This window comes from Corvus kubaryi, unplaced genomic scaffold, assembly GCF_017639235.1.
Source record: "Corvus kubaryi isolate FWS band 111438036 unplaced genomic scaffold, C.kubaryi_AGA036_p1.0 65400, whole genome shotgun sequence".
Classification (NCBI taxonomy): Eukaryota; Metazoa; Chordata; class Aves; order Passeriformes; family Corvidae; genus Corvus; species Corvus kubaryi.
In genome coordinates, this window is record NW_024581976.1 from 206,777 (window position 1) to 232,195 (window position 25,419).

At 40.5% G+C, this 25,419-nt stretch overlaps 1 protein-coding gene across 1 annotated transcript in view; it reads right to left on the bottom strand.

Annotated features, from left to right (window-relative positions):
• LOC121673408 (BEN domain-containing protein 5) overlaps positions 1 to 24,335 on the bottom strand; it is a 93,311-nt gene extending 68,976 nt beyond the window's left edge. Inside the window, exon 1 of the mRNA XM_042046693.1 lies at positions 24,315 to 24,335. The gene's annotated coding sequence lies outside the window, so the exon portion shown is untranslated. The remainder of the gene's footprint in view (positions 1 to 24,314) is intronic.
• Positions 24,336 to 25,419: the final 1,084 nt, after the last annotated feature.

Below are 25,419 nucleotides of genomic sequence, written 5' to 3' on the forward strand. Positions count from 1 at the left end.
TTCAACTTGTGGTAATAGTTTCTCTTAAAAATGTCAACCAGTGATCAATACTGCTTCCTGCCCATAAAACATTTAAACGTGTACCTCATTTAGAACTGTAAATAAAAATTTATGATGCTTATGAGGACATGTTTGATGTTCTTCACTGTCTCTTGAAGCGGGCAAACACCACAATCTGAGGTCATCTCAGAAAATCATAACCTGTGAGTACAGGCAGCTCAGGCTGGAATGTTACCTGAGCTTACTGCTGCCATTGGAGAAAACACCCGAGCTGAATGACAGTGGAGTGTCACACCACGAGTCCTGCCAGTTCAGCTGGGAAGGGAGCACTGCTGGGCTTGGTGGTTAAGACAAAGAGAAGAAGTTAATAATTACAGAATGTAACATATGGTTTTGAAAGGACTTAAGGGAAATTCCCTTCTTGATAAAGGGAAGTGTACTGTTCCTATGGATAAAATGCACAATGAGCAAATGATTCACTAAAGATAATAATCTAAATAGACATCAATGATAGCTAATGTGCTATCTCATCAGATGGAGAAAAATAAAAATTTAACATGCAATAGGAGACTTCAACTCAAAACAGGTCCTCTTTATCCTGAGGGCATTCCCTAGGATGCACACAGAATTATACTGGGAGTTTTTTTTACTGACGGGCTCAGGTAGTGACCCTAGCAGGAACAGTCAACAAAAGCAAGCAGCAAGTAAAACTCTTGACTGCTGCAGTGCGTGTGATGTGGGACTGACCTGAAGGACATCTGGCAGCTTCAGCTGGTGCAGGAGATGGCTGCCTGCCACAGAGGATGAGTAAATGGACAAGAGCATATTGCACCTGCTCTTGGGCTCCTGCTGGCTGCCAGTCTCATTCCAGGTGCAAGCTGAAGTGCTGGTTATTAACTATGAAGTCCTTGGTGATGTAGCAACTCGGCAACCTCAGGACGTCAAACACAATGGCTCGATTTTCTTGTGATCTTTATGTGTGGTAAAAGTACTGCCCTAAATTAAATGTTCCTTGATCACCATCCAACCCAGCTGCCCAGCATGCCCCATGGCAGCCTTCTGATGCAAGTGGTGAAGGTCCCTGGACACTCTGGACACACTGCTCCACCTAATGGTCCATCAGGTCATCTTTCTGGCCAGCATCCTTAGGTGAAGCATCCTGGATCTGACCTTTCTGTGACAGCAGTTTTGATCCCGTGAGGAATCTTCTTGATAAAAATCAGTTTTTCATCAAAACTTCAGCATGAGCGACAATTCTAATGGTAAAGCAGATGGTGTTGAGTATGCACTATTTATTTAGAGTTAAGGTTTTGCCTTCCATTTAGTTCTATGACACTTGAGTGCTTCTGTGATGGGCTTATAAATGTCTGCAACTACAAAAATGCAGCAGGTAAGGTGCAGCAAAAATCTTTACAAAGATGGATGTGGAAAGAGCAGAAACATACTCCTGTGACACCATTTGCTGGGTAGAGGTCTGGGACAGAGGCCATGACTCCCACAGCCTGTTCCTGAATGTGACACTGAGTGACACCGTGGGAGTTGTGTATCTCTGCCAGTTAATCATAAGATATGAAAAATCCCTGATTCTTGCATAAAGACTGAGATCGTGAAGTGACAAGCTACAAACTATACTGCTAATATTACCACCATTAGCATTTGTGAATAACCAGCTTTAACGTGAAAAGATTTCCAACAACCCAAATCCCAAGTGTCAAAACAAGAAGTCATTTTACAGACAGAAAAGAACAACCACCAAGTCTTTCTTATGCTCGGAAGAGAAACAACCATCAGGCTTGCAGAAAACTCCCCACTTTTCCAAATGCTCTCCCCATGCAAGACTAGGGGACCTGCTGGCCAGCTATATCTCCTTTGCCACTAAGGCATGGCTTTATAAATGAATTTTAAGTGCTGAATTCTAGTGGGAGCATAAAGTTTCACAGGTACAGTGAGTGAAGACAGCACTTTTCATGGTTATTTAAGTAAAATATCCTAAAATAAAGTGTTAGGCTGCCAAATTCACTAACTTTGTCAAAATCTTCTGAAGGTGGATCTTTATTATTTGTTAGCAAGAGGAACATTTAGCAATAATTAGTATTGGAGAGAAATCATTGAAGAGCATTGCTCTTTGCCAGCACAAATGCTCCAGGACAGTGTCAGCTTGGCAGAGGTCAGAAGCAGCATTCCTGTTTGAATTTTTCCTGCCTATTTTGACAGATTAAAGAAAACTGTATTTCCTATTAGGTTTTTTTTTTTTTTTTTTTTGGCCTGGAGTATGCATGCTTACTCTTACTGTTGAACCTGTTGAACAATTTCAAGCTCTTAGACAAAGGGTAGTAGCCTGCAAAATCAGAGGTTTCTTCACTTTTAATGAAAACAGGCAGACCGTTCAAGGAGAAAGAGACTATTAAAGTGTCTTCATCAGGGGAAAATTTGTAGTATGAGCTCACTACTTATTAAAGATCAGGAAACCTGTAGCTGCAAGCAGGCATTATTAATCTTTCTGCTAAGAGAACTGCTTATTCTAAAGGAGTGCATGGTGCTACTGTGCTTCCAAGATATAAGATGACAAATTCATTAAATGTCAAAGTAACTGTTTATACCTCAGAAATGGAGCAGACACAGGTACTAACAGGGCTCTTTGTGTGCCTTAGGTGAGCTGCTTTCTCTCCAAACCCCCACCCCGTGCAGCTGAATTCCTCACGCTTGTTTGTGGATCAGAAGAGGGTACACGAAGAGAGGGTGAGGAGCAAACCTTGGGGAAGCAAAGCAGAGCCTCTGCTAGAAAGCTTTTTACACAGACCTCACATGTCTCTTGCTGGAAAAGAGGCGAGAGCTTTGCATCTGGCCCGTGCAGCTGCCAAAGCCACCCCAAGAGTGAGAGAGAAAAACAGAGATGAGCAATGCCAAGGGCAGCACAAACATCTCCGCCAGCACGAGGACGTGATGCCAAGTGAGGAGCACGATTGCCTGCCTCCACCTTGAAATGGCATGCCTTTTTAATAAAGGAAATTTGGATGGAGGAACAACTTGCCTGGGCACATTTTTAACATGTTTTTAGACTATGTAAAAGGAATAAATGACCAAAACACTTGTGTCTGCACCTATAGCAAGCCCAGTGGCAGTGTGAAAGCTGCCAGCATAACTAAATGAAATCTGCATTGATGCCAACCACAGTCCTCAAATGAGCAGAATATTGCAGGGCTTGGCAGCTGGGGTCTCTGATTGCCATTCAAACAGGTGGAGAGGAGTACAAATGAGACCTCCGTATCTGGTGATCCCAAAGAATCAATGGATTGAAATGATAGTGCCAGAGATTGCAGAAAACAGTAAAGAGAAAATAAAATGGACAAGAGTGAAGCTAAACTAGGACATGAAAATCCAGGGTAGGCCAGAAAACCTTGCATCTCTCAACAACAAAATAGCAAAATCATACTGTATTTCCTGTTTGTATTTAGGTCATGGACGTTTTTAAGGCGTAAAAGCACATTAGTATTAGAATAGCCTCTGAAGCAGATGAAGCACATTAACTCTGCAATTCACTGATGATATGGCATCAATGTTGTCATGTATCCACTTGCAAAAATCCAGATTATTCCTTCCTTTGATCCCTGAGAAACAGAAGCCTCAGATGCTTTTGAGAAAATATCCTCATCAATACTGAAGCACTTACAGAGCAGTCTGCCACAGGGAAGGAAAGGACTGAGACTGACAAAATGAAACGTGAACTTCAGCCTTCCAGTATTTCTTCTAAAACAAAGGAATATGAGAGGGGTGCAGAGTCCATGGGGAATAGCAATAAATTAGACAACTTTTTCAGGCCCACCATGACTTCAGAGCCCAGGTTGGTAGCGAATGAAAGTCATGTCCATCTGTGAGCTGTTTGCTGGCAGAGTAGTTCAGCAAATGCTTTTGTGGCACAGGTCCTACTGCTGGCTGTCACAATTGACGGTAATTAACACCCTTGCTGAAAGCCTTGGGGGAAAAGGCCAGGGGCTGAATGGGCACAAAGGCTGGATTGTCCTCTTCCTCCTCCAGCTTGTCTCCTTCAGGGGAGGAGTGGAGGCACACTGGGACATGCTTGGCCTGACAGGGCCTCGTTGTGTCTTTTCTGGGCATGAACACACCAAACTCTGCTGCTGGAAATTTCTGGACTGCTTGGCTTTCTCCAAATCCATTCAACAATAAGAGAAGAACCAGAGGGCGTATTTTACTAACAGAGCCTAGAAGAGACATTACGAAGGTAGCCATAATTTAATTGTCAGCATTCAGCATACTCTCCATTAAAATTCGAAGAATAACCCAGACCCCAGAAGAATTATGGATAAGAAGTGTGGTTTATGTAATGTTATTTCTATTTCTTATGCACAGGAGCATCTTTCTTCTAACACCGTGCTGGGAGTGTTAGGTTACCCTGTCAAATTTTTCAAGTCTGCCACTGAGAAGAAAAGACCAATGCTGTAATGAAACGGAAGAAATGTTCTCAGAGGTTTTTAATGTACCAGTTTTTTGAGAAGATAGTGACTTTGGTGTGTCATTGAATAAGGCCTTCACACTCTAAGAGCTGATATCCAGTGTGTAAAAGTCTAGAGCCCTTATACAAACACAGAGTAACCCTGGAAGCTGGCCCTTGTTTATACCAACTAGCAAAAGACTGCTACCAAGTGAGAAGTCATACAAACAAATCTGCTTAACAGAGCAGTATTTCTGGGGTAAATCAATCTCTCATTTGGCTTTACTTCAGGCTTCTGTCAACTACATTCTCTCCTTACAGATCATTTCGGGAACCAAAACTAAACAGATGAATGGATAACACAGCGTAAAACCCCCCATTTTTCATTATATGCAATCCACTCCCTGGTAAAATTTTTGACCATTTCCCCCATTGCAGGCAAAACAAAAAATATCTTCACGCTGTTCAGTAAGAATTTGTACAAGTTCAAGGGGAGAAGAGAAAAAAGTGCTTCATAAAAGGGAAACCTCTAAAAATAATTCACAGAGAAGAAGCCAAGATAGTATCAAGGATACTATTCAAATTGTTCTCGAAGTGAGATCAATTGATTACTGTGAGTTCCACAAAAACAAAGCATTAACTTTAGGGAACAATCTCCACCTATTGCCTCTTTTCCAGCACCAACCCATGTCAATCCTTTCCCAAGAAGGAAAATGCATTTGGCAGTGGAGAGTTATAGTATGCTGGGGCACTGTGTATCAAGCCCTGGTGCACAAAGTGTGACAATTCTTCATAGTTTTCATACTAGGCTATAGCAAATACAGCATATAAAAGTGTGATATTAATTCAAATCAGAAAACTAAAAAAAAAAAAAATTTAAAATCCTGTTTTGCCAGTTTTAAGAAGGGAGACTGCTTCTGGATGCTCAAGGATCCACCCACAACAGGCTATTACCATACAGATCTCATGGCAGGCTGAAGCCTTAAATATTGCATCCAACTTTCAAGGCTTGCAGCCACATTGCAGGGTAGCAATGTGTAAATTCCTAGAAGGCTAGTGAGCTTCTTATTCTCATGTCATTTGTCTATTCTGATTATTATTGGCCCTTTAAAAATGGTAAAATAGTAGAATATACTTCCAGGTAAAAGAATTCAGGACATGAGCACATATTTCATTAAGACAAGTATTAATTAGCATTTCTGAATGGTTTCACATTTAATGGCAACACCATTTTGCTTATCAAATGCAGAAGTCCAACCTTCCAGCAGTAAAGATCACAACTACTAAATACTGTTCAAAACTTAAACCAGCAAATACTTAGAGGCTTGCCTTTCCTTTCCACATGATGCATTATAATAACAGCTGCTATTTTACTTTGTTAACAGCAATTTTTCTCTCACTAAATTAAACAATACCCAGGCCAATTCAATTTGAGTGCATTTTGGTGGTGCCCTGAGTTAAAAATAATTTGGGAGAAACATGTTTGACAACTAGTAAGTTAATGAAACATTTATTTCCTCCACATGACATCCTATGCATTTTAAGTTTTGAAGCCTGTCATCTGAGTATCTGTGCACCTCATGCTTTGGTTCACATCACAGAGCAATCCTGAAGCACACAAAATGGATTCTCCTTGGATGAAATTAAATTAGAAGATGTGCTCCAATCACCAACAGGCATTCCAGCCACAGGAGCAGACTAGAGATGATCCAATGGGAAAACCTCAGGAATGCACAGAATAGGTACAATCGTGTCTTCAGTGCCAAATGTTCTGCTCCAAAAATCCAATTCTGTCAGTCCACATAATTTGTTAATCTAAACACAGTTGGAGCAACAGGAGTTGGGATTAGCTCTGAGTATTTATCTCAATTGTCTCCACTCCAGAGTTTCTTTGATGCTCAAAGTAAATATTTTCAGATATTTCAGTTGCATGGGGCAAAGAGGAATGAACATTTTGGTACTTTTCACTTCTTGTTGCAGTGACATAAGTAGTGGGTGATGGGAAATAAAACAAATACTGCAGGTTGTTCTGATTCTTGTCAAGGCTGTTATTACACTGTTCACATATGACTTCTTTTTATTTTTCTTTTTTTAAAACACTTTGCAAAATAACATGTCTGCTGCTTCACATTGCTGTTGTCAAATAGTCCAGATTATCTCAACATTCTCCCTGTCACATTCCAGAGTATGGCAGAGGATGGATCGAAATGATTTTCTGGGTTGCCGAGCTGAGAAAAAACAGGGATTCCCGGAATGAATGCTCTCATTCTTTGGGAGCATCCCCAATCTTTGAATTCCAGTTGCTCTTCATAACTGCTCTAAGGATGTGCACAAAAAACCCAGCTTTTTTATTGCATTTACAATAGAAAAGGGCTGTATGTGTAACTTTTAAAGTAAATCTCTCAGGCACAGTGATTTTCAGTACATTGCTTTAATTGTTTTGAATCTGAAAGTTAAATTCTATTACCTCCACCACAACTTGAATATGAACTCCTAAGAAATGCTCTTATTTCTCAAGTTGGCTGAATGAGGAGAGCACTATCCTTACAGGGATTTCAAAGCAATCTTACTCCAGGAGGTAACTGCCACTACTAATAAGGATTTTCTTTGCAATTTGCTGTACGTTTCCTCAGGATGTCACTTTGCTCATCAAGCAAGCCTGCAGGCACTCACTCCACTCCAAACAATATAAAGCCATTAAATTTTTTTGCCTTGTTAAGGGCAAACACATACTTCCAACCACCCAAATAGAAAGCAAAGTGGAAAAGTAATCTTCAACCCCATGCAAGTGACTTTCTTCCATGTTACCATTTTAGCAGTGTGAGCTCCCAACTTCCAGTTTGTTCTTTTTTGTGAGATGCCGTCAGAGTTCCACCTCTAAAATAAGAGTAATATGGGGTTTTTTCAGAAGCATATCTGCTCTGTTCACTCCTTATTCTCCATGCTTCCAACAGGTTTTTCTTTTCTGGGACATTGCAATGTAGCCCAAAGACTTCCAGGGGTGGTTCATCACACTGGACACTCAAAGTGGAAGAGGAGGGAAGTACAACAGAAATGTCATTTCTGGTAGACTGCTCAATGCTATGCCTGATCCAGCCATTTTTGGGGGTCTCTAAGCATCATCTCATTTGTCCATGTAGAATTATTAACTTCAGCAGATGAATTTTTGTGCTTTACTCCCCTGTTCTCTTGTCTCTGTCTTTCTTGCTTAGCACGGCATGAAATGTTTTAACTGGTTTACGTGGTGTAATTGGTCACGTTGAAGTCAGGAAAAAATACAGTGTTTGAGAGTTGACTTGTGAGCTCTGCTCTTGTGTTGAAACTACAGACTTTATTCTAAAACGTCACATATTCTGTTAAACTCTGACTGTTACCACTTCTCCTTGGTAGCTTTTCTAACTCTAGTGCTCTCCACTGGCATAACTCTTCGCTGTGATCACACCCTTGTAGCACTTGGATATGTTTATATCCTCTGACTAAAGGGCAGATCTTCCCAGAAATCCATCTCTGATGCTCTGCCCATTTCGACACTGTCTGAGCACTGTAGAGAGATTCTGAGCAAAACAAAGCAGTAAATTATTTACCTACTTGATTCTAAACCCAGGCAAGCAATGATTTCATCCCTCCACAACAAGTCCATATAATTTCAAGCAGCCTTGGAGAACACCAGTCCATCTCATGCACCACCCAGTGCAGTTCAGATTACTGTAAATGCTGTGCTTTAAAGTCCATATCAAGCCATACAGAAGACCTTTGCCTGTTGCCATGGGATTCTGGTCCTGTCCTGATTGTAAGAGATACACAAAATATCTTCTCACAGTTCTTTGCTGTAATTATATTCTTGCTTGCAAATTGACCTCTTATTTTTGTGTGCCCAGGAACATAATTTCCATTAAAACCTTGGATTGTAGCTCTCCCATTTGTGTAGCACAAACACACACGTGCACAAAAGGCTGCTCTACAAAAGGCAAATTACATATGTGATTTGGAAATGGTCTGTTTTAAAAAACAAATACACACATGCTATCAGTAGGCTCAGAGACTACCTTCAAAATGCATATCACACCATCATCCCTGTCTCACTTTTGATGACCTAAACTGAGTTTAAAATCTTATAATTTAAACTGCTTTCTCAAATTCCAATACTTCAGTGCCTTTTCTTTGTAAGAGGACACCAGAATACCACGTGTTGAGGTATAAAATATTTTGAGGTTGACATTCCGATCCATTCTATGTCCCTGTGTGTATTCCAGAAAAAAAAAATAAAATCATTTGAATATCTTTTTTTACAGGCTTCATCCAACTTAATTACTAGACAAACACAATCCCAAATTCTTTTGGTCAATATTGCTCCATCAAACAGGCTTTGGCTGCATTCCTGGCTTTAAGAAGCAGAAGTCTAGGGGCTTTTTCTATGCTGAAATGCATTGTTTCGTGTGAAGGATCCAGCCAATCAAGAGATCAAGGTTGCACTCTGTGACAAACCTTTCTACATCTTCTTTACCACTCAACAGTGATGTTTTAATCACCGACAAATCATCATTAGAGGTCACATTGGGCCCACTACCGTGAAAGGAACCCATTAAAGAGAGCCCCATTCAAGTGAGGTTCCCCCATGATGAGTGATGTGTGAGATGTGCCAGTTGACTGATCTTTAACCTATTTAATGCATTCTATATTTTAAAAAGTTGTAAGGCACTAAATTGAACACCTTAAAAAGTTTATGCAGCTTCATCAACCATATTTGTGATATACTCAAAGGCCAAAATGCATTGTTTGACAAATCCTTTTCCTCATGAAACACTGACTGCCTTTCATTAGCATTTAACTTTTGCTAACTAAACCTCTATCAATCTTTTAATTAGTTTCCTGGGGGTTGTTGTCAAAATACCAGTCTGTGCTAACCTGAGTCACACAAGCTGCCTTTCTGAGTATTTGCACAATAAAATGGCATCCCCCCATATCCAAGACACATTCATTTAGAAGAGCATTGGGTCTGAGGTGATCCCAGCTCCTCCTGTACTCCTGATTTAAGAGTATTTATCCCTAACAAAATCCCTCTCTGTTATTGCTGGACTTGAAAGCATTTCACCCCAAGACAGAAACTAAAATAAACTTTTACCAGGCACATCTGCCTTTTGAGCATCATCATTATGAACTAAAACCTGAGTTTTAGCTTATTTAGAATAACAGAGATCCCAGAAAATATACTAAACTAGAACTTTTACTTTTGCCCACATGGATTTTTCCTTCATGTCTTTTATTTTCTTTTTTTCCCCTTCTCCTATTTCTACTTGAAAGCTATTTATGTCCCCTATTCCCATTAAGACTAAACATTTGCTAATAATTTTAAATGCTTTCTTCATTGTATCACTGAACCAGAACGGATTTTTAGCTAAATTTGTTTTCTTTCATGTCAAGGGATGTGGCTTTGGAGATATAAAATTAATACATTTTCTTACCAAAAAAAAAAAACCACAAAAAAACCCACACAGAAAAAGTATCAAAAAATACTTCTGTTCAAATATTTGCTAAGAAACTTCTACAGCTGTGAGAATTTAGTCCTTCTCAAGCACACCATAGAACAGCCTTCTCTTCTCCCTTAATGAAAATAAAGTTGCCATGATCCTTGGGCGAGTAGTAACTTGCATTTATTGCTGTATTTATCCACCATCACGTGGTTCAAAATACAGTTATGCAAGAGTGGATGCAGCATCTTTAACTAAGAAAAAAACCCCATAAACTTTAGAAACTCAGTTCAAGCTCCATTCTCACTAGTGGCAGATCCTACAGGAAAAAAATAATCATAGTTCTACTTGATTTCTTTTCAGATGAAGTCATTTTACTGATTATCCTCATTGTCTTTCCAAGTACCTCTGCTGGCTCTGCCACCTATTTTGTGAGCAGTGCATTGTACACCTAATTCGTTCTTTAGTTTTGCTGATATCAAACACTCTGCCTTTTTGACTGCTTTTGTGCTCTGAGCCGATGTTTGCAGAGGCTCTGGGATGGCACTCCTGGGGGGTAAAAACTCCTCAGGTCAAGACAACTGCACAGAAGTTTGGGGCACAGCATCCATTTTATCTTAAGGAGCTTTTAGTTTCTCTGTAGTGAAATGCAATGCTGTGAGCAGTGAGTGCCTCTCTGGATTTCTTTGTCCAAGGTAAGTCCATCACAGCTGAACGTTGCTCTTGCCAGCCACATTTTAAGGAAATCAGGAATATGCCAGTATTCTGGCTTTGGATCCAAATGGACCATCTGCCTGAGCTGCCTGCCCAAGTCCTGGACAGAGCAAAAGCTCAATTGCATCTGTCTTCTCTGTGTCACAAGAGCACACGACAGTTTCAGTTACAACAAAACAAAATTAAAGAAAAACAAAGCCATATTATTGTCACATCCACAAACATATTTGTAATTCTACAGCACCTGCACGTGCATCTGAGCTGGGCTGTGTGTCTGTGCTCCAGTGGGGCAATTTTTGAAGGTAACACCAGCATGGACAGAGTGTTTCTTTCTGGAACTGATCATCCATGAACAGTGGATACAGATAAAACATGGGAGAAAATGTTCTGGCTTTCCCAGCCATTGATCTGTGACCCACAGAGCTGCCTCAGGTGACACAATGGTATCGTTTAAAGTTTCAGGAACACGCTGCAGATTTCCAAAGTCATTCAGCTGTTTGCTGGGTGAGGTTTGAAGCTACACTGATGAGCTCTGCAATCTAGTGCCCAGCTTTTCAACTGTTCATATAGATAAGTCCATATAGATACTGTTCATATAAACAAGGGCTCTGTTTTGCATTTAACTTGGCAAATAAAGAAAGACCTAAATACACAAATATACAAAATTTAATCCAAAGTGTCTCCTTTGCTGTTGATATAAAGTTTGCAATAAATAAGAGATAAAACATGTAAATATTTGAACAAAAATATAATTAAAAGCAATGAGAGAAACTCCTGTTTTCACAGCTGGTCATTGGTGCTAATTGCCAGCCTCACATTTCATCTTCAGGACTCAGTTGATAAAGGTAACCATGACATATTTTCTGTCAAGAAGCCATTCATTTCTATAAAGATACATATCCCAACTTCACTCTCCCAAAACAGCAAATTCATTCAGATTTTGCAAGACATACACGTGCTGCAGCTTCACTGATGCTCATGTAAGGGATCTGCCTCACTTGGGATACGTGCAAAAGCTTTTTGTTACTTGTTGGAACTTGTTTTTTAATCACCTGCTATTGCTTTTTCAGCTTTTCGCTTTCCAATACAACTTAAAAACACTCAACCTCCTACTAAGTCCATTCCCCAGCAACAATAACTCTGTTAGAATGAAAGTTACAGGAAGGATGCTCCTTTACTACCAATAATTTAATTGTAAAAGCCATCTTGGTATCCTCACCCTCTGTACCCAGCACCAAGTGGACAAGGCTGGGAGGCTCCTCCACTCCCTGGTATATCTCAACCTTGGTGTTGAGGAACTGTCTTCTCCTGGGATAAGAGGCTAATTTATCATCTCTATAATGATGCATGTTTCTTGTTTCGTCCAGCTGCCTTCTTTGGAAGAAATGGACAGCTAAATAGATTTAAATAGATTGTATCCTAATTAATAATTAACATTTAAAGCAGATATACAAAATGGCTCATAGCCAAGTGGGAAATAAACCCCTTTTCTTCAAGCTACGATTAATTTCTTCTAGAGATGAAATGATAAGAAGTACAAGAAAATATTTAGAAACATTTATCTGCACATTGAAATAGAGGTATTATGACCTGAAAAATGTATGGAAAGTTTCCTGACATCTGGTCCTCCTCGATAATATTCTTCCATGGCACTCAAACAAAATGCTGAATATCAAAGACACCACAAAGCTCTGCCTCCTATACCATAAAGTCTGCTTTTCCTTACTCTCCTTTTTCCTCTCCTTTTTCTAAAAATTAAATAAAATATATTAAATTAAGCCAGTGGAGGAAAAAATCCCAGGATTCAGAGGAGAAATGCGTACATTTCTGCTTACTCTCAGCAAAATCTGAAGAAAAGTGAGATTGGACACTGACCAGTGCTACAGACCCTCTTATAGCAAAGATTGCAGGGCCACTTTGCTGCCACTTTTAAGCTCCAGGCTGCTCTTCTGTGAATATAGAAAGGAATATTCCGCGGCATTTGAAGACAAGCCTGAAAACATGCATTACAGATCTTTTTTATAATAAATAAAGCATTCTTCCCCCCAGAACTCCAGCAATGCAATTCAGTACTATTAAACTCAGTGCTCACATTTGCATTTACTCAATCCCTTCCTATCCAGAGAGTATTTCCTCTTCCCTCCAAACATGGCTGCTTTAATCCCAAAGCCCAGAATACAAATATGTCTCAGCACTGACAGCAGGAGCAGAGGCCAAGGAGCCAAAGCAAGACCTGTTAAGTCTCATGGCTGTTGTCACTCCCTCTGACTCAGGTCTCCACAGATGATATTTCCCTCTAGCCTGCATATTTTGGGAACAACAGGCAGAGATGGGATGGTACCATGTGCTCCACATGGCTCTTGACATATATGGGGCCCTGAGGGACCTGATCTAGGGAAGGGCTGGCCTCCCTGCACACGATGATTTTTACTGTCCCTCCCAGTGCAAGCCATTAGATGATTCTGTGATGCATTTCATGTGGAAAAAACATGAAGGATTCAAGTTCCCGAGGGAGACTGCACCCAGCAAAGGATTCAGCTGCTGATGGATCCACTGTAATAACCCATATAATTATAAATTGTTATCTTGAGCCAAAGCCTACAGGTCAAACTGGCCAAGAGGCTTCAAATGGAAGCTCACATCATCTTTGAGTAAGTGAATATTAAAAGAAAGGAAACAGACTTTATTTTTAAGGCTGTGCTAGGCAAACATCTCTTGCAGAAAGTGAATAATAAATATGCTGCATGCCATAGTAATGTCCGTGGGGGGAGGTAAGGAACTGCTATAAAACACAGTATTCTAACTACTACAGATGTTGCTGCTAGAATTTACAGCTTTCCCTACGTGCTTATCTCTCCTCACCAGTTTCTATACATTGAATCACATTCAAACATGGGCCATTTTAAGCCATCTTTTTATTATTTTAACCTTTTTTTTTTTGAGCTACAATTAATTTCTTCTGTGCTATTCTGTAATGTTAAATAGATTCAAGACCTGTATTTACTAACCACATGCAATCCTATTTTGGCACATGTAAATTACATGCAAATACATTCTAAATTAGTTTGTTTATCACTCCAGAATTCTAATCCAAAGGTTTTGTTTTTTAAATTTAGTTTTTATTCTGACATGTTTACAAATGAGTTTGACTCTGGAAAATAACTTAATAAACTCAGGGTTAGCTATGCAATTAGAGGAGGCATCTGGGAACCATAAAACCTGGAAAACAATATTTACATCTTTTGTACATCCCAGATTCCACTTTTTTTTTCCCTCCCTTAAATTAATCATTTCAAAATATTGCTGTTATTTTCGTATGAGGACAAACAGCAAGAACTCATTTTTATAACCAATGACCCCTCTCTCCAACAAGCAATTCATAGGGTAGCACTGGATAAAATGCATAAAGTAGAAGATTTCATTATAAAAAAAGAGAAAATGAAAAATAACTGAATTAACATTGATCATGACTTTTCAACAGCATTTCTTATTATTACAGCCAGGCAAAGTCTCCTGTGGGCAGTAAAGCTTTCCCATGTATTATTAGCCCTCTACAGAAAGCTATGAAAAGACACAAATCTGTTTTGTCAAAGGACAGAAGAGCATTTAGTTATAACAGAAAGTATGGTCATAATCCATTGTGGGGTTAAAGGTGAAGAAAACAGAACTATAACACAAAGCCTTGAGAGAGTAATACCCCTGCAGTTAATTCCTGAGCGCCGCGGCAGAGCCGCCCGGGCTGCGGGGAGAGCTCGCTCCCAGCACAGCCTGACACCTGCACGGTTTGTATTTATCAGCAGCAGCACTGCTACATGGCAGCTGTGCTCGTGCTGGGTGCAAACACCACGGCTCCTGCTTCCAGAGGCATTTGTTGGGATGCCACAAGTGGCCACGCAGCCGGTGTGAAAATCAGCGCCGTGGCAGAGGTGTCCCCCGGAGGTGGGAACGCCTTGCTTGGCTGTGCTGCTGCTGGTGGTGCAGCCCAGAGCCCAAGTGAGACCATTTAGGAAAGTTTTCCAGTATATCGAAAGATATTTGAGTGCTCAGATAATAAAACTCGAGTCCGTCTGCTGGAACGAGGGGGTTCAGTCCAGGATCAGTGTGAAGTCGCTCTCGCTGTCAGGTTTGCCCAACCTTTGACAAGAATTAGGGGTTTGGGCCAAGTCAGCTGCAATTTAAGTGCTCTGGATCAGATCCCAAAGAAAATGTGCAGCAGGTCTAAGTGAAGGTTCCTTTTGCATCCAGCCACAGGCCCTACACCCTCACAGCTCCTGGAAGGAAGGTGGGTTCAGCACAGGGGATGGGCAGCAGCACAGCAGAATTTTGCATTTGATCACTGCGAGGCTCCCCAGAGGATGAGCAGGAAAATCAGGGTCTCCATGGATAATCCTTCCTTCCTTCCTTCCTTCCTTCCTTGTGCAACAGGGCAGGTAATATAATAAAGCATCAAGAATAACACAATCTCCTGCTGTCTCCTAGGTATTTTGAAAACACTTACTTTCATTTTGATTCCTATGGCCCAGAAATGCAACTCTCCAGTTTATGTTTCCTCCCCCTTACCCTCTCAGCCTTGTGCCCCTTCCCCTCCTCTGCATGGCTCCTCTGGCAGCACTCTCTGTCCTGGCACCCACAGCATCTTTGCAGTCCAGTGCAGGGTCTTGTGCAGACACCACACCTCCTGCAATGTCAGGAGCAGACCGTGGTGTTAAAACAGTATTTCACCTTCCTTTAACCCGCTCCTTAAGGACACTGCAGTGATACCACTGCCTAACAGTCCTCACATTATCTCATTTAGCAGCAGCTCAAATGATTCCCTCCAATACTGCACTGAGCTATGTGATGAAAAAGTCACTTTTCCATCATGGCTCATGCTGCACTTACAGTCTGAATTCACAGAACCAGCACACCTTCCCCATTCAACCTAAATTCATTCTGAATTCATAGAACCAGCACACCTTTCCCATTCAAATCTCTACAAAAAATTCCTTTGTTACAAGCTCAAAATAATAATAAGGGCTCTGGGTTATCCTTTCTTGTGGGTTTCCCTGTGACCTTGGCTGCCTGCTTTAACAGAAATGTTCTGCATACAAAGAAATGAGCCTACTGGCAATCCTTAGAAACAAATGAGCTTAGGAAAAGTCCTTTGTGCAGTTCCAGCTCCCCTCTTCCTCAGCCCCACTTATTGTTGCTGTATAATCACCACTGTTTTTGCCATTTTCTGTTACATCAGAGATTGGAGGAAAGGGGGAGCAGAGACACAGTTCTATGAAAACTATATTTTATTTTTGACATTCTCTTTCCATGTTTCCCATCCACTGCCCTGAGCTTTGTCTACTTAAGTTGCCAACTATTCAGGAGCAGCTTGGTGTCACTGCATCCAGCAGGATGACACCCCTGTGGTCTGGGGTACGTGGATGCTGCTAAAATAGGAGTGAAGCACAGTTGCTGCATGTGCCTGGCTGGATTAAAAAGAAGTCACAAGCTAAGATTCAGGCCCAGGTGCAATTCAGCTGTGCTGGAATGACAGCACTCTAAAGCCAGTGAAAAAAAGGACTTGGGGTTATCTGTCTGTGGCACAGCACCCAAGTAACGGGGCTTGGAGGCATCTGGCCCCACACTGGTGAGTCTGCAGTGCAGCTCTGCTGTTCAGGGCTCTGCTGGCTCATGCATTTCTGCACTGTGTTCTATTTTGTAGTGTCAATATAATCCTCTGCTGCTTTCTAGATATTTAATACACTGATTTCCACTTAGTCTTGTTCAGGTCACTCAGCAAGAAGAAATGTGCCTAAGTGAAGAGTGACAGGTGACCTTGAAAATTAAAATTTCATTAAAAAGGAAGAATGCTTTCCATCTTTTCTGAAAACATCTGATACTGAAGAAATAAGGGGTTTATGAGAAAAAAAAGTTACTGTTTTAAGTTTTCCCTGAGCTTACACAAAAGGAGGAGAACAATACACCTGTGCACAGACTTGCTCATTTTCAGTCCCTCTAAATGAGCGAGATGCTCATTCTGCACATTGTGAAGTAAAACAGAAAGCATTGTGTGCAAACATTTACAGCATAAAAAGCCTTGTCACCTGGGATACTTGCTGCTTCTGAAAATTCTGATCAAAGATAAGAGCCAAGACAACTCACTGTAATCAATTATGCACAGATAGTCCTCAGCCTATGTGCAATTCATAAAAATAATACTAAAAACATAACTTGGATTTACATGCAGAAATGAAATATGGACATGGTCAGAACACTAATCTTCTGATTGCTGTCTTAAATTGGCAATCCTGGCACTTTGAGTGACGCTCTGGCTAGATACTGTTGCCTTGAAGAAGTTTCCAGCAGCCCTTCAGCAGCTCCTGCTTACACAGGAGGAGCTGCAGAGCCACAGCCCAGGAGGGGAGGTGACAGGAGGCAGCACCCAGGGAGTCAGTGCTGCAACAACTTGGACACGGGTTTTATGTCTGTGTAGGCAGAGATGATTAACCCACACACCCATCCCCAAAGCCCTCATGATGCACAGAAAGCCATTATTTGACAATCTGACCGAATTTAGCAGAACAAGACCCAGCTATATGCCATGCATAGCAGAGGGTCCCCTATATCTGCACCCCCTTTCCATGGACTGACCAGAGGCAGTGGTCACCCTCCCACATTAGCCACTAAATCGAAAAGGGAAGTTGAAGATGTATCCAGGTGTCAGACAGGTATGAACATGCTACAGTTGTCATCCTCACAAATACCGAATTCACACTTCGAGATCTTTTCTATGTCTTTTCCACTCACCCTTATAACAGTAAAGTCAAGGAATTCACATTGCAATATCAATCCTCTCATCAACTTTACACCCCTCAAAACCTGTAAAATGTTTAGATTTCCACATGGGGATTTGTTCTTGTTTGGCTGTAGCTGACATCCTTTCGTCACAGGTCTTACACATTTCTGCCCAGGTGAGCCCCGAAGAGTACCTGGTGACTTAATGAGCAGATCAATTACTGTTCATAAGAAAAGATACTGTCTCTTTAAAGGTTATTTGAAGGTTGATTGCTATCTTATTGCTTATATCCTGCAAATCTATTCAGCCTTATGAATGAATTTGACCTTTTTATACTTACTGGGGGAAAAAAACAGAACAGAAGTTAATTTAGAGCTCTATAATACAACACTTTTTCCCAGAGAAATGAAAGGGCATTCAAATCGATACCTGCACAATAACACTCTGATGAATGTTTGCACCCAATTTTCTCATTTTGCTAACTTGAGATTGGGCATTTTGAATAGTTCTCAAAGAACATATTCTTTATGTGCTGTGAAGTATGTGGTATTGTGTCCAAACAATGCTAGAGGATAATCATTATAGGAGTGTCACTGGGCCTGAAAAGGTCAGTTAGTTAGAAATGTCAGCTTTCAATGCAACTGTGCTGGACCTTCCCATGTAAGGATCCAATTAAAGGGACATGCCAAGGTGCATGGAAACACCAGGGTGACCCAGAATAATAATAAGGGATTGTGGAAAAGCTTGATATTTTTCTTCAAAAGTAATGGATTAGCCTTTAGAATATCTTCTCTGCAGTCTTATTTTGACTTTGCAAATATCACTTCTTCTACATGTATCCAAAAAAAGGTCACTTTTTTAAATGCAAAGGTGGGGATGAAACAGACTTACTAAGAGTAAACGTTCTACAACCTAATGGGGATAAAGTTCTGGTTTCATTATTGAATCAAAAAAAGTGTCATTTCAGTAGAACTCAAAACTGGGATATTTGAGATGGATGTGGGTGATGTTTGGGGACACAGGTGGGGGATAGGTCAGGGGACAGGCAGAAGGATCAGGGAGAACTTATTCTCTTGGGACATGGTGTGAGGGAAGGGAAAAGACAGTGGGAACAGCAGCACCATTCAGTGAGTAGCAGGCTTCTCTGCAATTATTATTCTGGCAAATGGAGAAGTATAACTGAGAATTAGGAAGGTACTGATCTGCATGAATGAGTAATTACAAGCAACAATATTATTTCTCCTTATCACAGCAAATGGAAATTCTTACAGCTCTTCAGATACTGTAAAGATGAGAAATTGGATATAGTAAAATTTCCTAATTAGCCTCAGGACAGCTGAAGCTAACCTAATGGCACAAAAAAAGGAGAAGGAGTCCGCGTCTTCTCTCTGCTCTCTGTTAGTACAATCATCTTGCTAAAGTTTCATCAAGTCTGGAACAAACTTATTCCTGTAGCTTTATGGTTCAGCTAAGACAGATAGCATGGGGATTTCACTTTGAGCTGAGATTTTAGCATTTACATTTTATTTTTATGGTAGGGAAATTCTGTACTCTGTGTTCATCCAAACCATTTGGGGTCTATTGCCTTGCTGAGCAACAAGGTTCTGACTCCCCCAGTTATCTCATATTATTGTGGGAAAATGGGTGATTAATACCCAGTGTCTCAGCGATATGGGAAATAATACACTGAGCATGAAAAGACTCAATTATTACTGGAATTCTAAGTAATTTCTTTTCTCCACCACCTTTGCAAGTAAAACAGCATGTGAAGCCTCACTAACAAACATGAGCAGTGGTTATGTTAGGTTGTTTAAAATCTTCAATGCCATCCTCTGACACAGACCAAAATCAATGTGCTATTAATTAATAAGGACTTGCAAAAAAAATGTCCCTGAGTTTTAGCAGCAAACAACTTTCTGTCACATTTTATTACTTGGTATCATTTTTACTAATACCTGTCTCATAGCTTCATGACTTTGAGTTCATATTATTTTCATGCTTCAATTAGAAAGAAGTTGATAGCCAGACTATCCAGGAAGGTAATGGAAAAGTCTTGTAGCAGGGCTTAGTGGTGGAATTTATAGTTAAATGAAACTTTGAAATATACTATAAAACTTCTCCTTCCTTTACGTACTTTTACTTGAGGTCTCATAAGCAGTAATATGTAGAAATGCAAAACTTAATCAGCTAAAAAATATAGCAAATCCCACATATCACTTTATGCAATGCCAGAAGAGCAGAAATATATTTTCCTAACCAGAGGAAATTAACTAGGCAACAGTCCTATATCTATAATTTAAACCAGTAAAATATGTATGGCAGAAGCTAAAGCCACCTTAAAAGAATTCAGGGTAGCAGTATATCACAAATTAATGAAATGGAGACATTTTTAGAGCATGCAGCACTGATGATATTAAAGGGGGGAGAATATTTCACCACATAGATCAGACTGATAAATACTTTTAAAATCAAGCTTTTTTTCCTGTTTAAAAGTGTAAGAGCTTGAATATTAGGAGGAAGCATGCATAAGTCATTAACATTTCTGATCAAATCTCAGTGGAGATTAGGATTATTTTACTCTGTCCCTGCATGTAAACCTCTGATGTGGTTTACACATTAGGAAAATCTGAGTACATCAAAAAGCAGGAATTATGGAGTCAGCACTTACTTTTTTTCACCTAAAACAGAGCTGAAAGAAACTTAAAAAAATTACTTTATATTCCATACTGTAGCCAAGCTGGACACTACAGAATATTCAACTACCCCAGGTTTGTTAAATGCAATCAATTTACTGCTGCCAAATGTAGTAGGTTTATATACATCTGGGAAACATGCACCTATGGTGCTGATGAATTTCTCCTGACACTGCACTGATTTCAAGAGAATGTTATTTTAAATTGGCAGTAGAGAGACTCGTAGAGAAGGATAAAGCCCTGAGGATGGCTGAATCAAAGAGAATTTCAAAAGAATTTTCTTGATGGTTCTTGGATAATATCACATGTTAGCTATTTTCAAAGCCAATAGTTTCCAACACACTTCCATTTATGGTATCAATAATTAAAAAATACTTCAGTGGGAGAGGAACTTACCTTACTGAGAAGAGAAATTGGAAAGCTGTATTATTATCATAAAGACAGGAGATGCAAAAAGCTGTGTCTCCATGGAAAAGCTATGGAAACAGGGGTATCTTATTTGCAGCTATTGAGTGGTTACCACAAAATGTGATGTGACTGCATGTGCATGCTCAAAGTGCTACTAGAACACAATCACACAGAAATGAAGGGCAGATCCTCATCTCCTTTGTGCAACAAGGCCAAATTAAACTACCTCAAGCTTTGGTCCTAAACCTCAAAGACAACTAGAATAGCATTAAGGAAATGTTTTGGATCCAATTCAGAGGTAAATCTGGGTTTAAAGAAAATTTAAATTACCAAAACTTAAATCTCATTATGTCCCACTCCCTGCCAGCATGTCTCTGCCAGCTCCTAATGAATTTTTAACATCCTTCCCCCACCCCACTGCGCACATCAGCTCTGTCTCGGGCACCCTGAACTGTACAGCTGCACTCTAATTGTACCTCACATGTCAAGGGGCAAGAAGAAAGGAGTGTGGCGAGAGCATTGATAAATTTAACTTAACATTCCTCCAGCTACTCAGCAGCAAGGCAGAGCAGTGAACTCCCCTCCACATTTTACAGGGGTGTCAGTTACTTCAAAGGAATATATCTGAGCGCGAGGGAGCCTGGCTTGCTCCCAGCTTATGCATCATTTGTGTCCAGCTGCTTATAGAGATCCACAGCAAAGCAGAGACTTCCTCCAGTTGGAAGCGTGTGGAGCTTTCCATAGCTGCTTTATTAGGGTGCTGGAAGAGGTGAGCACTGCATGTTGCTCACAAACCGTGTAGTTGGAGCTGCAGCTCCAACCATCTGTATTTCTTCCTGTTTCTTTTATTTTTCTCATTTTTGCCCAGACTTGTCTCAGTCCAGGGTATAGATTAATGGTCTATACCTGCTCAGTTTAACATGCAGATGTGCTTCTAAGCCCAGAACCTGTTCAGCCAGGTTTCAGGAAGCCAAGAACACTTTGCTTGGGGGTTGGAAGTCATGTGGAGCAGGGCAAGAGGCAGCGCTGGGTCACCCTCGGTGTGGGTTCAGCACAGCACAGGCAGGGGGTGGTTCAAGGAGCAAGAAACAGGCACAAATTCTGACCCTTCGGTGATTCCTGAGGAATCATGCAACAGCCATGGCCATGGGAAGCAGTGTGATAACAGTTATTAATGTGATAACATTAATTTTCTGTGATCCCACAAACTCTCTTCAAGTGTTTTGGCACCTGAGTCTCAGCAACACTTAATTTACATTAATGGCATTATTTTACCTTGCAATTAATCTCATTAATTGGCTGATCAGTTTTTGGAAATTGTTTTAGGGGCACATGGAGAACAGCTGTTGCGCTACCTGCAAGGGATCACCATCAATTCTTGACTAAAGGTAGAAAAACTAGTTCAAGAGCTTCACACACACACAAGAAAGAGAGAGGATATTCATCTTGACAGAGGTGCAAATCACAGAGGTCACCTTTACTTTTGAAGCCCTTTGTCTATTCTTACAATTAAGCAATAGTGTTTTGGTGGCAGACGCCCCTTGTGGGACGCAGAGGACTTCCACAACTCTTAACTAAAGCTGTGTGACCTCTGCCAGAAGCAAAGGCTGCCTGCCTGCGGCAAGGTGGAGAACAGAAACAAGTCCCAGAGGATTGGCAGGTGCAACTAAACAGCTCAGCCCCTCATTTGAATCAATAAATTAAGGGTTGACAGTGATTATGGCTGATCTCAGCTATCATAACTGATATCAAGACTTTTGTAAAAGCAGACTGTCAATGTCAGATCTTAGAGCTAGGACTCAAAGAACTAAATATTTTAAAGTAGCAGTCTCCAAAGACAGATAAAAGCCCCAAGGCTATGATTTATTTTATTTTATTTTTGTATTTGTAGGGCTGAAACTAGACCCTTTAATCACAGGCTGACATTTTTCAATCCTACCAGGAACTGAGTGCCTAACTTTTTCAACCCCTTTGAAAAACCTCAGCTTTAGGGTCTTTGGTAAGTTTGACCTGATCCAGCACCAAGCTTCTTTTGAAAATGCCTCTACTGAAAGCAAAACTATAGGCACTTTATTATGTAATCATGAACAAGCATTATTTTTTTTTTCCTATGTGTCCAGTTACTGTAGATTTCTGGTTAAATATCAAAGGGTAAAACTTGCATTTCAGAAAAGGTAAGCATTGTAGAAAGCTTTTCACCCTTTTAGTGCAGTGTGCCTACATACACAGTTATTGAAGATGCTTCCAACTAATTGCTGTGTTCATTTAGTAGATTGCTTTATTAAACAGAGATCTGAAGCTACAGCTACGTACTGTGATCACATCTATGCACAAACTCAACCCAATCAACCCTTTCACAGTGAATACTGTATCTGAAATTGTGAGGAAAGTATCATAAGTTTATTTTACAGAAAAGACTCGTTTTAAATCATTCTGGTCCCCAATCCTCTTTTTCTCTTATTGAAAAAGTGTCTGTGGACTTTGGCGCCCTTATCCAAGATCTGAGCGTGTGCTATGATTAAGACCTTCAGAGATCTTTTTTTTTCTTTTTCCTGTAGAAACAGGGAATGCTGAAGATGTGGAAAATGAAAAATGTGCCATGTTTGTCCTTGAAGTTACAGTTAGAATAGTGACAATGGCTGTATCACACTGTATTGTTGCTTTTATCAGCAAGTGCCCTGAGCATACATTAACATAATTGCAAACTGCATGAAAAGTGAACATGCAAAAATGGGATGCAATTGCCAATAGCCTCAAACATCTGTCCCAACAAAGTGTTCCTCCTCCTTATTTTAATTCTTATTATTTTAACAAGGTTAGTGAAGGAGAAACCATGTCACAGATTATATCTACATTTAGAGTGTCAGAACAATTATTGATGCAAAATTGTTATCCAAGCAAATGTGTGTCACATTTTGTTCACTTCCCATAACACCTGTTCACTCTGCTAACACATTATTACCAGCTAAGGCCAGAATTCATTAGTCCCAGTTAAAGCCCACCTCAAAGCTTAATTCATACACACATCTGAAAAATGAACAAAGTTACCCAAAATATGGCACTGTTTGAGCAGGGCTTCATCTGAAGCTGATGGGCAGCAAACTTCTCTAGCAGCTAATGGAAAGAAAGTGAGCCAGGCAAATAGAAATAAATTAAAGCCAGCCAGCCTTAAGGGCTGAGATCACAGAGGAGCACAACTGAACCAACCTGCATTTCAACCACAGTGCTGAGACCTTCGAAACTCACTCTTGCCAAAGAGCCCCACACTTTCCCAAGAAGAACAAATTTTGGTTTATTTCCTCAACAGGCAAATGACAAAAGTCATCATGAAGCAGATAGTTTAAGGCATTTTAATTCTACCTAAATATTTTCTGACCCACTTTGGGGTTCTCTGCCCTGAGCCTGGATCTCATGTCTCCCACCTCACACATAGTGTCACCATCTCCAGACTCCCCAAACTGCTCCCGTTTGCCACCAGGGAAAGTCAAGCTTGCATTTCTGTGATACTTGAACACACTTTGTGAATTTGAGGGCATCTGCCCTGCAGATATACCACTAACTGTAACCCCAGGAGGCTTAAAGAAATATCAGCACTCCAATTCATAGAGTAAAGGTCTGAAGAGGCAGCTCTGTGAACGGATAAGTGCCCGGGGCTTTGCCAAGCACAATATAGCTGTCACTTGTTATTAGGTGAAAGATTTTCTGGGGAACAGTGGTTTTCATTTTGCATGTCAGAGACCAGGGAAAAAACACATTTAGACAACCATCTCTTTAAGAGAAGAGAAGAGAGCGGCGCGGCAGAGCTCACTTACCAGGGCTGGTTATTGTCAGGAGGTCAAGCCGCCGTTTCTGCTGAAAAACAAATTATAAAAGGAATTGTTAAAAGGGGACTAATTTTAGTGGGTCAGATTAGACCTGCAAAGTAAGTGCTCTGACATTTATAGCAGAATTAATTACAAGTTACATGGCTCACAGTAACTCTTTTGGAAGGGATCCACATGTACTTTATGAGGAAGAAAAACCCCTTCCTCAATCCTTTTAATGTGTTTTTATTTGGGCTTATAAAGTGTTACTATTTCTTTTTTGGAACATATACTTGAAATGGATAGCTGGAAGCACAGATGGACTGATATATTTATAAAAGTGATTTCTGATTCCACAGGGAAGAAGACATGGAACCAGGACAAGCAACTCTAAGTTCTTTATTCATATCAATCACTGACTCAATGCCTGTATGTGATCAAACACAATTATATCGCCTTGGGGTGAACCTTTCAAAGACATGTAAGAGGATCTAGACAAACTCAAGACTGATAAAAGGAAAGCTTCTTTTCATGCTGAGCTCAGTCAGACCATGGATCTCATTGCCACTGGATATCCCTCACCCCAAAAGCTTGCCAGACTTGATCATCACTGGATATGTGTACAGACAGCAAAATACAGGGAGTTAATATGGCAAATAATCAAGTTTACGCAGAGGACTGGTTTCTGGAAAGGCTGCAAACCTTCACAGGGCAAACAAACCGGTACTATGAGAAAGTTAGGAAAATTTTTGGCCAGGAAAAAGCTAGCCCACCAAAGCCTTTGTGATGGTGGGGTACATCTGAGGTTCCCTTTTCCCGTAACACATAGCCAGCGCTGTTGCCTACTCCACGTTCCCGGTCTTAGGTGATCTTTCCACCATTGACCCTCCACAGCCTGCCACTTAAATCCATGTACTCCTGGACCATTATCATCTTTTTCTGCTTTTCTGTGGGCTGAGAGCTTTCCATCACAAGCAGGGCTTTCCCCACCTCATGGACAGACTGTTACTGCCCCTTCACCACGGCACTTTCCAACTTACTGTCTTCTCCCTAACTTTGCCCAACATCAGTGTGTCTAGCAGGTATTGAAGATTATACTGTCCAGTTTAATTTC